Below are 17,014 nucleotides of genomic sequence, written 5' to 3' on the forward strand. Positions count from 1 at the left end.
ACTGTTTATAAATCCTCTTTTTCACACTCTTCTATGACTTGTTCTTAACCTAAGATTGTATCTTCAAGAATACAGCATATCAGAATATAATGAGCTTCCTCTTTCTATTTTTATGGCTACGTATGACTTGAAATATATATAAACCAGCTTCCGCGGCTCTAGTCTCTTGTCCCATCAATTCATTTAATACATATTGCGCTGGACGAGTCCACTTGATTTTAAAAAAGAAAAATAAATACACATTCTAGCCCCGAATTTAAATATTTTCTCTATATTAGACTCTGTTATTACATCAATGCTGAACTTCTTGGGTGTGATAATCGTGTTGTGGTTACACAGAAGAAAGTTCTTTTCAGCTGGGATTTAGAGGTGAAACCTCACGGTCTCTGCAACTTACATTCAAGTGGTTAAGCAAAATACAGATACCACAATTGATTCAGAACACACACATACACAGTGCATGCGGGCAAGTACTGCAAAATGTTAACAACTGATTAACCTAGAAGAAGGGTATATAGGTGTTCACAATATTATTTTTCTAAAGGTTTGAATTTTTCAAAATAAAAAGATGGGGTAAAAAGGCTCTGGTACTTCCACAGGGTCCCTTCATTTACTACCTTAAAACATACAATGGTCATTTCCCAGCTCCCAAGCCTATGTCCTAACCCCGCCCAACCGCATCCCTTGCACCCTCTCCTGAAAGAAAGTTAAAATGAGTTCTTTAGCTATTCTTAACTATTGGTCCTTCAAACTGCTCAAACTTCATGGCCCCTTGGGGTCTTCCCCTACTGCTTCAGTCCTCCCGTCTCCCTCCGTGTCTAGAGCACTCTTCGGGGAATTCAGACATTTACTGGATCTCACCATTTCATGGTCTATATACTGGAAACCCAGCTAGAAAGTAAATACCTAGAGGAAGAAACTCTTGATGAATAATTCTTTTGTAATTCCCAAAGCACCCAGCTCAGTGCGATGCACATTAACAGGTGTTCAAAAGTGTTTACTGAAAGAATGGGTTTCTTTAAACAAACAAGGGCATGAGAACTACCGCTAAGCAATGGGGGAGAGGTCTCAAAGCTCACTGTTACAGTCTGCTTAGAAAAGCAATTCCAGTCTCCTCAGCTTTTCCTCCAATATTTTAAAACTCATCTCATCTTGTCTATCCCCCCAGATTGTCACAACTGTCTTCTCTCTGACACAAACAATGACATATTATTCTACTGAGAAGGGAAAAACCTGTTCCACAATCCCAAATAAAGCAACTCTATAAGTTCGAATAGCCAAATTCTCTTAGATTTTATTTATATGACATTACTCTCTAACACTGTAATAAACTGTAAACAACTTGAAAAAAGCACCTCTCAATTATCTGTCCATGGAATATTCCTGCAGGGTACCCTTCCACCAGTGTGAAACTAGGGGAGACCTGCCTCTGAATGAGTGTTTATGTCAGTTAATCAGGAGGATGCTAGAGACACTTGAATACCGAGGCACCTATCATGTTGATTAAGACAACGACCTGTGTCTAACAACAATGCACTTTGGAAAAGTTGAATCACTAACAAGAAAAAACACGAATAAAAAACAGAAATGATATCTACTTGAAATAAGACACAAATTGAAACTCCACAAATGTACAATAGGAAGAATCTAAATCTATTTCATTTTTCTCACAGGAGTATAAGTCACAGACCTGGAAGGCAACCCTCTAAAAACTGAGATCCAGAGAGGTTAAACACCTCATCCAGCACCTCATAACTAATAAAAATCAAGCTAGGTTTACAACTCATATACTCTCCTCAGGCTTCTCTGCCCATTTTACCTCTAAATTTCATAAATTTAATTTTCTGTCCAAAAAAAGCAGAGTAGATAGGGAAGTGAAAGTCCTAACTGTGGTCAACTATGCCAAGAACCAGGTGTGTAAAATTTAGAAAATTGTCTCATCTATAAAATAAGAAGATTGAATTATAATTAACTCCGAAGCCCCATAGAGCTAGAATATGCTCTGATCCTTGATAGCAGCATGAGCAATAGTTGTGTACTTAACACAAATTTGACTCTGTCACATTTTTTATACCAAACTTTGTTAGGGCTTAAACAGTTTAAAAACATTATTTTAACCCAAACAACATCTTTACCAAAAATTTCATAAATAAAAAGAAGCCTGAAATTCATTATCTACATGATTACTATTACTTACATTTTGGCAGCATGTGTTTAAACTTCAATCTGAAACCTATCTGAATGTTTGTTTAAATATCGCAAAGGGTTTGGGAAGTTCTACATTTCACTGCATTTTCCATTCAACATGGAATATGCTATATAAACATATTAAACTCTTTAGAAATAGTGTGCACCTGCATGGTATTTTACAGACTACAATAACCTGAAATATCAGAATAAAACTTGTCTTTAGCTTTGGTCTGCCATTAGTCAGGCTAAAAAAATGCCTGTACCAACTGTAAGATGTTACTAGGCTAACCAAACCAGGAATGGGAAAAAAGCACAAGGGAAAGCAAGAAGAACAGAAGAAACGGAACCCAAAAAGGAAAAAAAAGGAAGGAAATCGAGAGAGTAAAAAAAATGGAAGGAAAAGAGTTATAATAAACAAGGAAGCCACAGTGGCTTATCGGTATCCAGGGCCATGGTATGCCAGCATCCCACAAGCCTCTCAGAGAGACTCCAGACACCTTCAAACGTTCTTGTTTGTTTGTTTTCTTTTGTTTAGTTTTGGACAGAAAGTTTGCCCAGAGAGGACATGTTTACTTATGCCTGGTCCTAGACTTCATGTCAAGGACCAGGAGGATTCCAGCGCATGAAAATAACACAGAAAGAGCTACAATCAAAAATACACTAGACTATTCACCTGGATGTCCAGGACCTGACATGTTCCCAATGAGTAATCGCTCCAGAGCTTGGATCTCATGACTTCAAAAGAGCACAAGGATCCAAAAGGACGTTTTAGCAAATAATATGTATATTTATACAATGGCAATTCAGTGCTTTCAAACAACTGGTACTCTCCAAAAGCAACAAAATATAGTCAGAAGGAGGGCATTTCCAGTGAGACTCTCGAGATGCCACTGTGGCTGTCCCTCAACAACGTGGGCCCCTTCCTCAGTCAAGAGTCTGGGACCATCAGACACAGAATGAGCCCGCAACATCATGCCACCATCACATCCCCCATACAAGAGCAAATGCTCTTCAGCTATTGTAAGGCTTGATTTCTTTATGGATAATCATTTTAAAAATCTTTTTAAAGCAAATCTGTTGCCAGAATATTTCTGTTTTTTAGACTCTCAAATGATCTTCTATTACTGAAAAATATGTATCCTGAAAATATTCTGCAGATGATATGAAATGAGTACTTAGGGTATTGATTCATTAAGCTTACAAAGTCTTTGTTCCAAACTGCTAGTTCGGCAGTAACAAAGATATTTGGCAAAGAGCAAACTCCTATGTTCCTTTTCAGAAGAACTAAATTAGTAGCAGAAGGAATCTTCACTTCGAACACTTTAAAAGTGGGAGCAAAGGAGGATTTTGGTATCTTTTTCCATGAAAATAGGAGAAGCCTGCAAGCACAGTATCTTTTCACCAACTGACTAAAAGGCATAAAATAGACACAGATTTCAAAGATAAAATCTGAAGAAAGGATATGAATGTCATTTTATTTAAAAATACTTTTCACTTGTTGCTATCAACATTAATAATCACTAAAGATTGAAGAATCATCAAAAATTCTCTTGGGACAGAGCCTACAAAAAGTAGGTGTTATACAATTTTGAAAAGCTAAACAACAGGAAAACCTGAAGGAATATGAGTGACACTAAGGACAAAACTGATTAAGTAAGTGTTCCTAGCACAGCAATGATTAATCTCTCTGGGAACATAAAGAAACAAAAGAAGATAATCGTAGATTTTTAGAAAACGGACAATATGTGCAATGAATGCATGATACATCAATATAAACGCAGAAAGCAAAACAACTGTCAATGGCCTTGACAAGGTACAGATAAGTAGCTTGGTGTAGCTGTGAACATTACAAAAAGATTCAGTACTAACAAAAATTCCCCTAGAAACAGGAAACAAGCACTCAAGGTCACAGACCACATACAATTTTGCAAGAGAAAGATCTGGGGTAGGACTGTTTTTCTGAGTTGTACAAGAATTAAAGAAGTATTAAGCAGGTTCCCAGAAACTCCCCTAGAAGTCTAAATACCATCAATGAAAAGACGTCTGTAGAAGCCCAGTGCCTCCATCATGGAGAGGAGAAGCAGCAGGATCTTCCAAATCAAGGTCAACAACCTTTCCAAAGTGGAGCATTCAGGTTCAATTTTTGGGTCTTCTGATATAGATAGCACAAGTATAGAGAAGGGTGCCCTTGAGATCCATTCCTAACTCCTGAAGGAAAAAGAAGGCCAGCCATACTGCAGACAGTCTAATTTAGGAAGTCCTGGATCTCCTGATCCTGGGACTGAGGATCACTCCTAACTGAGACCAGTCTTGTTGAACAGGTATCTTTCAAAAAGCTCAAGAACTCCTGTGAGGGTTTACAACCAGACCACGATGTGAATAAACTCAATCACAGCATTTTAGGGCCAGAGACACTTTACTCCACCAACCTCTCATTTTACAGACAAGCAGCCTATGGCACAGACCTGGACACTCACTCTCCTAAGGCTCTGTAGCCAGTGGGAACTAGAATTCAGTGGAAAGAATATAAGCCCCAAGCTCAGTATCCAACCAGGTAGGTACCCACTCATCAATATCAGAGTTACTTACACTATTCTACCTCAATATTCTTTCCACCAAACTAAATAAGATCTGTCACTGCACAGAAAGAAAACTTCTGACCAGAAGCGGAAGAAGAGGAAAATGTGGAGGTAGGACCATAAAGGAAATCCACATGGCGGCTTCGGCCAACCAAACGTCAGCAAGAGAAGCTAGATGCCTGGCTGCGAGAGAAACAGAAATGTACGAGTTGGAAGAAAGGCACCTGAAGAGATGTGGAAGGGCAAAGACAGATGTCACCAAGTGCTAGTGTGATTAAATACAAGAAAAATACTAAGTGACTTAACTCGCTAAAGCACAGGAAGCTTTTTAAACTTCCTGAGGAAGAGGGCAGGAAGGACGGATGGGGGGAGACAAACTCCAAGAAAGATGGGGAAAGGAATCACACAGCAGCACCTGCCTCCATCTGGCTGCTCTGTGAACCGGCCCATGAGCCATCCCCAGCGCTCCTGTCACATAGACTGCCAACCCCAGCCTCAAACTGTCAAGCCCAAAGAATTCAAAACAGCTTCACAGATTTAGTTACGAAGATTATGTCACAGATATTTGAGTCAAGAAATGACTACAGATCTGAGTAGCAAATCACATGTAGTTTTTTTCAAAGAAATAAACAGATCAAAATCTAGGGCCGTGGCCATGAAATATAGTCTACAATCAATTATACAGATGCTAAATCAACTCTAAGATTTAATGTTCAACCATCTGATAAGAGTAGTTAGAAAACAGAGAATTTCAAGATAAAATTACCACTAGCAGATGTGAAAAGCAGTGAGACCTCATGGCCTCAGCCCAGCTTTCGGGCCAGTGTTACACAAATGATTTGTTTCCTAATCCATAAAATCCACCCAGCCATAAGCATGGCGCGTGCTTTCCAGGAATTTGATTTAAACTAGTTAATGATCATAAAGCAATCTAAAAAAGTAAGCACTGCATGAATTCTGGGCATAACTTGGAAAAGGCATTTGATGTAAGTCAAATAATAGCATCTGCTGATATTCTGAAGTATTCACCGGAAATGAAAAGGGAAACTCATTAACTTATTTTCTAACGAAGAAGCCTGTGCTATTAACTAGTCTTGACATACACAAAGTTTTAGAACATTTAAAAATTTAAAACCTTTCATTTTTACCCTCCCATGCCCTGCTCCTCACCCATTTCTTCGTTTTTACTTCCTTGCTCTCAGATAAGGTTGTTTTTTTCCCCAAAATCTTACTATTCTTCCCTCTTCAATAAATTCACTCAACTTGAGAATGTATTGTCAAACCTTACTTCAACTCACCTCAAACCTCGAGTCCATCTGACTCTTGGCACCTGGGAGACTAGTTTAATCTGGAATGCTTCCAGAGCACCACCTGTGAGAATGCCTCGGAATCTCCATGAAGCCCTCCCCAAGCTCAAACCCGCCACCCCCAAACACACACGCACTCTGGGTAACAACAGTGTGCTTGTTCTGCAAGGGCTGCTTTAAGACGTCTCCTAGTATCCCCATCACCTTCCTTCCAGATTCCATTTAGAAACTGCAGTCTCCACTGTTCCCCAAAGTCCTCAAAATAGGGAATGGTCGTGCCCTGACTTACTACTCTTCCCCCCGACTGGCATCTCCTTCCTGCAACCATGAATCTTCTATGAGGCAGTTATCTTCAGAGGTCGTCCAGGTTAATGCTATCAGAGTCTCTTATGGACCCAAATCTATTGAATTTTAACTAGGAAAAAAACTATGTCTCATAAAAACCATTTTATTTAGTGAGCCTACAATCATGTAATGAGCTGCATCAGACTTTTTAGCTGTCTATTAAAAGGCACTTGATTAGATTTGATACAACATTTAGGTTTAAGGAGTGGCACTTTGTCATTTAATAGCAGCAGAAATATTTCAATATATTTTCATTGGAGACGTCTACTCTACTTAAGTAAAAACACCCAATTTGAGTTTTAACAGACCAGAGGTTTCTGCAAAATATAAGGAATTCTCAAGAAACTCTCAAAATAAAATTAATTTAATCCATTTTAAACTTTTAAAACTCAGTTTGCCATACAGCAATCTTTAAACGACGCAACGTTGCAGAAATCAAACAATAGGGGCTGCAACTTGAAAAAAAGGAAAAACAGGCATAGAATCACAGAATTTTAGATTATCTAATCCAGTGGTTCTCAAGACGTGGTCCTCTGACCAGCAACATCAGCATCACCTGGAAACTTGTAGGAGATGCAGATTATTATAGACCTACTGAGTCAGAAACTCCAGGGTAGGGTCCAGCAATCTGGGTTTTAACAAGCCCTCGGTGATTTGGATACAGGTCTGAGAACCACAGATCCAATCCAACGACTCACTGATGAGAAAGAAATGAAGCCAGCAACTTCCTTCAATACTTACATCAAGTTAGTAACCAAGATCACTGGAGATAGTTCTCAATAAACTTTCAAAATAATAATTTTTTGTGTGTGTAAGATTAGCCCTGAGCTAATATCCACTGCCAATCCTTCTCTTTTGGCTGAGGAAGATTGGCCCTGGGCTAACATCCGTACCCATCTTCCTCTACTTTATACATGGGACGCCTGCCACAGCATGGCTTGACAAGCGGTGCGTAGGTCCACGCCTAGGATCCGAACCTGAGAACCGCGGGCCACCAAAGGGAGCACGCGAACTTAAACACTATGCCACTGGGCTGCCCCCTCAAAATAATTCTTAAACTATACACCTGAATCCAAGTAGTCCCATAGGATCTTCTAGGCTGAATACATCTTGATCTACTGCAGAATTTAAGAATGCATCTTAAATCACTGCTATATAGATAGAAAGGCAGACATAAATTTTCTTGTTCTCATTTATATTTAGTACCTAAAACAGACTTCACATTATTGACCTCTCCATGAAAGTAACCAGTCAAAGCTCACAGGCTTTTTTATTGTTTGGTTGGGTTAACTTCTGTTGCTGATAGCAGTAGTAGGTTTTGTCTTGTTATGGCTGTGTTTTGGTTTGCTTTTGAGGGCAACAACAGCAAGAATTTATGAGACACACACCTGATAGTTTGCTTTCATTTTTCGGGCTTCTCCCCCTTCTCCCCCCCACCAAAGAGGTTCACATTAAAGGCTTTAAAAAGCAATCATAAAGGACTAATAGGCCAAAAATTGATAAAAAAGTAACCCCCCCACCAAAAAAAAAAACTTCGCATTTTATCTTGGAACATATCCTATGACGTTTTTTTTTTAGAAAACAGATTTATATTTTCTCTAGTATAAAATTAGTTTTCATTTGTGGAACACATAGCAGCAGAATGATAGAAAGCTAGCCTGTGTCCTAGGAACGAGGACAGGCCTATAATCAAACCACACATAACACCACAAAGTAGGTACATCTGACGCATAGCACCGAGGGCAGGCTACGCATCATCTTCTACAAGGACGAGACCACATATTCCGCTGCGTCATCAACCCACCAATGCAGCATCCACCACATGAAATGAAATCTACAATTTTCGGCCTTAAGGCTCTCGTTCTAAACAGATGTTTGATGTATCTCATACCTTTTTATATAAATATTTCAAAGTCTAGTAGTGGTTATCTGCACGACTAAACATCTGTTTCTATTTACATTTTAAATATCCTCTTTGAGAAGTTTATAACTTGGGTGTTAGGATTACCACAGACTGAGATTTAGAGGTTTAACAAATAAATGTTTCCATTCCTGTTTCTCATATTGAAGCTGTTTTCTCAATGTCATGCCAGACTAGAGATACCTTCAGTTCTCTTTTCAGACCCCATTAACATATATAATTACCTTTGACTTTACAAACCAAATTTTCTAACTAACGTGGTTCAGTGCATGATTTTATTTCTCTGAAGAACCATGAACGAGTGCACAAGGCAACAGAAACAACTACTTCAACCTGACTTACTCTCTCTGTATGACCCGAGCACCAAATCTTCTTGTAACTTTATTTTTCAATCTATCATCAATTAAGGATAACAATTCCTGCTACGTATCTTACAGCAAAGAAATCAGAGTCACTGAGTTAACAATAATGCCCCTGGAGAGACTGCATTCCTTGGAAGAACTGTAAATTCAGTGTAGTTACTGGTACTCAGCCTCCTCTTCAGCTCCACAATATACCCTCTGAAGCTAAATTAGAGGAGTTAAAATTATTTGAACCTTCATTCACTCAACAAACATTTATGAGCACTGGCCACGTGTCAGGCACTGTACGAGGTATGGGGGCTACAACGGCCAGCAAGAGAAATATAGTGCGTGCTCTTCACAATACATCTTAGAGAAGTATTGATTAAGCTTATGGGACTTCCATTTAGTTTATACGCGAAGGGCTCAAATCCATTTGATTTGTAAATAATTACCCATCATCATTATTATTCATAATCACTCCACTCTGCTCCTAAAAAAGGGAGACCACACGAACTACACAAAAAGCTCACAGAACACAAAGACAAATGCTCTATAATACGAAGGCCTCTCACATAGGCCAAAATATCACCCAGTAAACACCTTGTCATCTATGAAGAGGAAGCATAGTGTAAAGTCCTAGAAAATGAAATCAAGTTTTCTTTTGAAGACAGAATACCTTAGCCTAAATGTTTACTTGTCAAATATTAAACTTAAACATAAACAAATCCTCTATGATTGTTCTGTCCAATACAGCATGCACTAGCCACTTGTGGCTATTTACATTTAAATCAATCAGAAATTACGCTCCTATGTCACACTAGTTACATTTAAAGTGCTCAACAGCCTCAAGTGACTAGTGGCTATCACTTATAAGTCATTACAAATATATCATAAATAATTTCTATTATCTCAGGAAGTTCTATGGGACAGCGCTGCTCTACAAATACCTCTGTAATATCGAACCTGAAAATTACAGCGTAATGCAATGTGATGAAGCATCTGTACTCTGCTACGGCACATAAAGGTACGTCCATCAGTAATGCAGTGCCATTTCTTCCTTCCTAAATAAGTTGAAAGTGATAATGTTGAGCATTTCTCCCAGTGGACATGAGTAACCAAGAAAATTCATGCCATCCAATCGGCCAATTGAGAATGAAATTGGGACACAAGTGAAAAACTGATTCCATTTTGCCCTTTCCATCCTAACTCCTTTTACAAGAATGTGTTGGTGGTATTCTGCGTTCTCTGTGCAAAGATGTGTGTTAGCCAATTAGCTACTAGCAGAGGAGGTGAGGACAGTTAAGAATGAAGATGGGCGACACAGACAAACATCAACACAAATAATGCAATTCAAATTCCATTTGGACCAATGCAATAAACTTAAGTGCCTACTGTGTGTAAGGGATACACACTCCCGACTCTGATGAGCTCAGTTTAGTAGGTGTCCAACATGTCAACAAAAACAATATGACAGGTCATGATAAATGCAGTGAGACAAGTACGCACAAGACATACGGGTGACACGGGGAAGGTATTTTTAAATGTTTTCTCAGGGGAAATCAGGAGAAATTTCCTGAAGGAGGTACCCAAAAGGTAGAAAAGCAACCTAGGCAATGCTGGAGAAAAGCGTCTTCAGAGGTCAACAGGGATGGGGCTGATAATGGAGGGAGGGAGATGGGGCTAGAGAGCTATTTCCTTGTCAGACTGCCGACACTCATGTTTATGTCAGGCTTGCCTCGGTGGGTCCATAAACTTTCCTCACCGAAACTGCAAGCAATGTAAAAACCAATCCTTACATTTGATAAGTACTATGTCTGTGTGCCATACAGCTAACAATATTAGATAGCAAGCGTTAGTAAGAATACAAAGACATTTCTTTGTGACACAGTACCATTTAATAATACGTATTGGTCACAAAAACACTGTAATTGGAATCTTTTGTTTTCAGGGAAAAACCTGTGCTACTGTGAGTTTTATCTGGAATATTCTTAGAGAATATGTCAGTGAACACATTTTCAAAACAAATGGATTACTCCCACATCTAAATATTCCCGCTAAGAGTTCATTTGACCAGGAGACAAATGAAGTCAATCAAAAGGAGAAGAGGAATGTAGAAGCAACACTTCTGTACTCCAAACCAGAGTAGTAGTTCTTTTCCTCCAAAATGTTCATGGCAAAACTTCTGCCACCATGTATACTGCCTTGCGCTTTCGGCTACATCCAGCCTATGAGCACCAAAATTGTATTGTGCCCAGCAACCTAAAGGACTTCTGTGGCTGCTCATGCAAATCCTCGGAAAATATCTGCATCTTCCGGACTCTTCCCTTCACTTTACACATATGTTCAAGTCTAAAACCAAAACAAAACAGAAAACTTCCATGTAATCTGTTCTCTTCAAATTACTGGGAATCCCCCTCTCTCCTCTTCACAATAAACTTCCTGAAAATGTCAGTAGCCTATAGGCCTAAACGAATTCACCAAGTGATTCTCTTCCCTTTAGTACAAGCAAAACTTTCCAGATGAAAATACACATGTAAATACTGTATATAAACTCGCTGGCCGCTAGGCAAACATGTAACTATTGCTATTCACGCAAACACGTGACCCTCAGGTCAAGTTCTGTTTCCAATACAGCATACGCATTATCCAAAGTCTGGGTTCTGGAGTCAGCCTCCCTCAGTACGAGTCAGCTAGCGTCACTGATCAACTCTTACTTAACCTCCTACGTCTCAATTTCCCCAATTGTAAAATGAGGATAACGTTTCATCAAGTTTATCCATGTCTGCATAGCCACAATGCTGGCACACAGTGACCCCATCTAGTGACAGATAATACATGTTAGCTATTTTTACTATTTCGTCCCTAAAGATGGATGGTTTCACAACTATCTATTCCATCAAGCCGCTTACTTCTGTAAGTTCTTACTCCCTCACTGTGCATCAAAAAATACGAAGGTTTTTTTTAATACACTATACCCAGGCCCTATTTGGATTTGGGTTCAATTGGTCTGGGATTGGGCCGGGCATCTGAGTTCTTTCCAAAGCTCTCCAGGTGCTTATAATGTGCAGCCAGTATTAAGAACCACATATAGCTCTCAGTACGCCAGAGACAGACACGCCGGTCAGGTCTATTCGATTTCTGACCGAGTCAGCGCAGGTGGGCCCCAGCCCGGAGGGACCAGGCTGGCCTAGACGCTGTGACGACGGACTCAAAGGGCGGTTGGATTTACACCCACGTCCGAACACTGCTCACCGGGAAATAACTCCCACGAACCCCACCAGATGCGGGCTTCACGCCCGGCGCGCTCGGGATCTGCCCCGGGCACACACCCCCTCGCCGCTCTCCCCACAGCCCCCCGCGGGCGCCGGGCCTCCGGACGCGTGCGTCACCGCGCCCTCGCCTCCCGCGCCCAGCCCCCTCCCGCCCACGGCACGTGACTCGACACGCGCCAGCTGCACGCGGGCTCCATCAAAACAAAAACAGAGCAGGCCGGCCGGCCGGGCGGCGGCGGGGCGCGCGGGGGTGGCGGGGAGCGGGCGCGCCCCGCCGCCACTGCCCAGCGCCGCGGCCGCGCCTCCGCCGACCCGGGCGCCGCCGGCCGCGCGCCCCGGCAAGCCGGGGGCGGGAGGGCAGAGGGCACCACCCTGTTTACAGCCCTTGCTCCCGGCCGGGGACCCCGCCCGGAAACGGTCTCCCGGGAGAGAGCCCGGGAGTGCGCACCCACCCGCGGCCGGGACGCCGGCCCTGCGTGGGAGGCGCCCGACTCTGGCCGCCGGTAGGAATAAAACCGTCGTCACGGCTCCAGGGTCAGTCCTCGGCCCACCGCCCACGGCGGCTTCGTGTCACCCCCATCCTTGAGCTCCAGCGCTTCCGCAGACCACCCTCACGTGGCCGCCTCCTCCCTGCGCGGCACTCCCCGGCGCCAAGGGCTGCGGACCCTCGCGCACTTAGGGTCCCCGAGCCGCTCCCATCCCAAGGGCTGTCACTCCTCTCCGACCATTCAACTCACATCTTCCGCCAGGGGGGTGGGGGGGACGGACAAGCTGTCAGCAGCCTTGTTTTCCACATGACGAAGCTCGCCCTCACCCTCACACATCCCCACTCACCCTTCAGCCTAGATCCGAGCTGAATAAGATATTTAAAACGGGACGGGGAGGGGGGAGTAACGTCTTGATTTTTTTCCCTAATTCGCAAAAAAAAGCAAATTAAGACGCAGCTCTGCCCATCCAATCGCTTTACGACTACCCACGTCGTCCCATCAAATGCAAGACTTACAAAACAGAAATGCCCACCTCACACCTGCTACGCAACCTGCCCTCTGGAAACCTGGAGACCCACCCAGCCTGCCTTCTGGAACCTGCGCCTGGGTTGGGGTGGAAGCGATACCATCAGGTACCCCAAAGTAAAAGTGAGAGGGGACAGGCACCCCCTCGCCCCACCCGGAACCGCTGTCCTCCCGTCCCCCAGCTCCAGAGCAATCCAAGGCATCCTTCGTCCCTCCCGAGGGCGGGGGCCAAAGGCCCGAGTACCAAGGGCTGTTTTTCCCTTTTAGAACCCAGACGCCGCGTCCTCTCTAAGCACCCCCGCCCCCCGCCGCCTTATGTCTCATAGACAGCAAAGGTGGGGTAGGTGGGAGAAACGAGTGTGTGCTCTCTAGGTTCGGGATGTTGGTCTCCGCGGAGTGAAGAGGTGGGATCTCGAAATGGAAACAGTCTCCCCCCTCCCTCCTTCCCCTCCTCCTCCTCTTCTGTTTACCTCAAGTTTGAATTTTATCTGCGCAACATTAGCTGGAATGCGGACATTGGAAAAAAAAAAAAAGCACACACTCTCAACCCGGCAGCAGCTCCGGAGAAGCCATGTGGCATCAAGCCACCTCAAAGGGGAAAAAAGTGCTCTTAGCAACACAAACATGGCGAAATCGCCTCGGCATTCCCGGGTAGCGCCACAAGCCCTACCTTCCCTCGCCCCGCTTCCGAACATCCCGGCCGTGACCTGCGGCCCCCTTCCGGGGGGAGGCGAGGGGCCCCGGGGAGTCCCAGGGTGGGACCGCCGGGCGTGCGAAAGAGGAAATAAGAGTCCACAGTGGAAATGTTTCTGCTGGACCAGCGAACCCATCCGCCTCGCCAGCTCGAGGGGACGCCTCGTTCACCTCGAGAGGTCTAAACGGAGAACAAAATTCCCATGCCAAAGTCCTGCTGGGCCGTTCCCCACCCTCCAGAACTTACCTTGGGGCTGAACACACGCTTCTGTTTCAATCCCTTTCTCTTTCTTTCCTCCAGAGCGAGACGCAAGGGGGAAAATGATGCGCATGTATATTTGTAGAGCATATTCTTCTAGAATTTCCCTTTGATCATCACGAGGAGCGATGGAGGCTCCGGAGACAGGTGCAGTGCTGGCCGAGCCTGCCGGCTAAAAGTTGTTTTCTCCGCGGTGGGCGGCGGGGTCCCCGGCCGGAGCTGAGGACCCGGTCTCCCTGCCCCCCGGCGTCGCCCACTTCTCCTCGCGGGCTGCTGCTGCGTGCGGCTCGGCTGCAGGGGAGGTGGCGTAGTTTCTCTTCCTCCCACCTCTTCTCACTCACTTGTTTTTGTAGCCGTGGGCTCCCCTAATGCTTTCCTCTCCACAATGTTGTTTCATTATATCATGTCCATCATGTGACACCGGAGAGGCCTCTCTATGGAAACTTAAAGGGGCTCCCACGTGACTGCAGCAGCAACAACAGCAGCAGCAGGACTGGCGGCGGCGGCCGCAGCGTTCGTACCACCACCCACCGAGTGCCCCTCGCAGCATCCCGGAGGGGCTTCTGGAGCTGCAGAAGCCCAGATAAGGGAGCCACAGCATCCGAGAGCTGTGGCGTCTGTGCGTGCGTGTAGCCTTTGCTCGTTACATAGAAAACCGAACAGAAGGAGCGTCCTTAAATCCTTTCCTACAGTCACAAAACCCACGCTCTGTTAAAATGACATTTCGTGGCTCCTACTTTTTTTTCTCTCAAGAGCAATGAGTTTTCTACCAGGTCTGATTCAGTTTTACCAAGTCAAAAAGAAACACTGGATTTGTCCCTCTGCGAGTTCAGCCAGCTTCTTGGGTAGAACAGAAATGACAAAACAATAATAACAGAAATAGAATCAGGCACTTGATACATAATTACCATCACCACCAGGTTTAAAGGTTTCTGGAATTACATTCCTCCGGTAACTGTGTTGATGATGCTTGCAGGAGGCAAAATACAATGCAGTTTTTCTCTCTTCCGCAGCTATATTAGGGCTTTGTTGCTGACAACAGTAAAAACTTGTTTGTGTCAGGAAGTGAGGTACGAAGATATGACCTGGAAGGTACAGACAAAACCAAAGTGGCAGCTTTTGCATTACTTTTCTGACCACATTCTTTCAAATGGTGAGAAGCAGCTGTCTGCTGTAAAATGCGTAGAATGTGTTTGGTGGGGGAAAAAAAAATCAGAAAAACACATTTTCCCCTTAATCATACTGTACATGCTAGACAACTAGAAATTATAATATATATGTATATGTATACATATGTATATGTTTGTATAGAGAGAGAAAAGCATGTGTATTTTAATATTTTGAACCAATAATTTTGTCATCATTTCTAGCATTTGACTGGAACATTTAACAAACACTTTAAAAGACTTATTCAAGTCCAGTGATGTGTGGAAACTGTAACATCAGTTTTAAGTACCTTCTGTATTATTGAATCGCAACCCCTTTATGGGGTTATGCCTTAAATTCCAAATCTCTGCCTTAAAGTTTGTCTGGACCATGAAGATTTCATCCTGTAAATCTGAGCTAAATAGCTATTCCTATGTTTTAGTTCATGCTTTTCCATTTACAAGGAAAACTCCCTGTTTGGATTGGCGGAATTATGAAAAACTTCGCAGGAACCTGAAGTGTGGGATGGAAGATCATCCTTTCTTTTGGCTTTGCCTTGACTGTATCTCTTTCCTCCTCATCAGTTTACCTCATCAGCCATGATGAATGATGGTCCACTACATCCCTTCTGATTCCATAATGTGTCCCCCGATATTTACCTTCCTGTCTAATACTTAATTCTTCCATCCGTCTCCCCTGTTCTGCCCTTCCTCCCAGTTCAGCCCCTGTGCTGCCTGGGTCCTTAGCTCAAGCCTCCCCAAATATTCCCTCCCAGTCCTCCTTCCCCTGCAGCTCGCCATCCCCCCAACCCCAGCCCACCCCACCCCCGCCCCCCTTCCCAGCTCGGTCTCCCTTCTCAGCAGCTCTACCTCCTTACCTTTCTTTGACCTCCTTTATTCTCCTTCACAGTCTGGCCCTTGATTTCTCGGCCTCTTCTTCCCCTTCTTTACCTGCAATGTCCTGCCCCTACCGGGGTCTCCTTCACACCCTTCTCTCTGGTCCCATCCCTTCTGACGCCAAGCCCCAGCATTCCTCAACGGCTCGGCCTGGTCGGCTTTAGCCTGATTTTGTTCCTGTGCCCCTGGGCTGGAAAAGCAGTGTGTGGTGCAAAGTGGGGGCAAGAATCCCCCTCGGCGGTGGCCCCTGCCTCGCCCCCCCTCCGCCCCTCCCGAGTACGGGTTGCGGCGCTTCCTGGGCGGATGGTTGGGACTTGCTGCAGCAGCTGCGGTTCTGCTGTGTCATGCAAGAAGGAGGCGGCGGCGGCGGCCGGAGTTGGAGGGGGAGGAGGGGAGGAACCTGATCTCTCCGGTAGCGAAGGGCTGGAGGCAAACACCGAGCTCCCCCAGAGCCGCCCGGGAGCAGGGAGGGCTCCGCTACCCCGGGGGGCCCGCCCCTCGGGGCAGATGGTAAGTGGGGCGGCGCAGGTGGTCGCCTTGGGAAGGGAGCGCGCAGGGGGGTTAGGTGGGGAGGCGGGAAGAACTAGGAGTCACCTCGGCCAAACTGAAGGAGCCCCGTGTTCAGCTAAAGGGACCCAGGCCATAATAAGGATGACCAGCCAAACGCAGCAATAATTACCATGCGAATAACGCCCCGCAGTTGACCCAGGCTACGCAGAGGAGTTGTGCATCCCGAACCCAGGACAGAGCTAGAGGCAACGATTCAGGGTTTGAGAACCATCATCCCGTCAGCCCTGGCGCTTTAAGGTATACAGCTAGTAGCACAAGTCAACATACACCATATTCCGATAGCCTGGCTGCGCTTTATGGGTTGTCTTGTTTAAAACTAGGGAAGGGGATGGAAACCTGCCCAACCTCACTTTAGCCACGAAAATAATGCTCTTGGCCAGTGGCCTCGGACAAACAGCTTTTGGTGCAATTAAACAATCAATAGGAAAAATAGCTTCATTCCCCTCACCACCCTCCTTCCCCAAGCTCCTTCAACTAGG

The 17,014-nt window shown here is 44.5% G+C and overlaps 1 protein-coding gene and 1 long non-coding RNA gene across 5 annotated transcripts in view; one reads left to right on the forward strand and one right to left on the reverse strand.

Moving 5' to 3' along the window:
* Positions 1–16,329, reverse strand: part of LOC147918273 (uncharacterized) — a 202,651-nt gene extending 186,322 nt beyond the window's left edge. For all 3 annotated transcript variants that reach the window (XR_015552208.1, XR_015552207.1, XR_015552206.1), the window contains exons 1-2: positions 15,947–16,329; positions 13,912–15,008 (exon numbers count right to left, since the gene is read on the reverse strand). This is a non-coding gene — a long non-coding RNA (uncharacterized LOC147918273). The remainder of the gene's footprint in view (positions 1–13,911; positions 15,009–15,946) is intronic.
* A 19-nt stretch (positions 16,330–16,348) lies between these two features.
* Positions 16,349–17,014, forward strand: part of MKLN1 (muskelin 1) — a 311,196-nt gene continuing 310,530 nt past the window's right edge. Inside the window, exon 1 of one of the 2 annotated variants that reach the window (XM_087430799.1) lies at positions 16,349–16,475. The gene's annotated coding sequence lies outside the window, so the exon portion shown is untranslated. The remainder of the gene's footprint in view (positions 16,476–17,014) is intronic. The other variant, XM_004430757.3, reaches the window with a different exon arrangement.

The sequence above is a fragment of the Ceratotherium simum genome, chromosome 1 (genome assembly GCF_057802395.1).
Source record: "Ceratotherium simum simum isolate JZ-2026a chromosome 1, ASM5780239v1, whole genome shotgun sequence".
In the NCBI taxonomy this organism is placed as follows: Eukaryota; Metazoa; Chordata; class Mammalia; order Perissodactyla; family Rhinocerotidae; genus Ceratotherium; species Ceratotherium simum.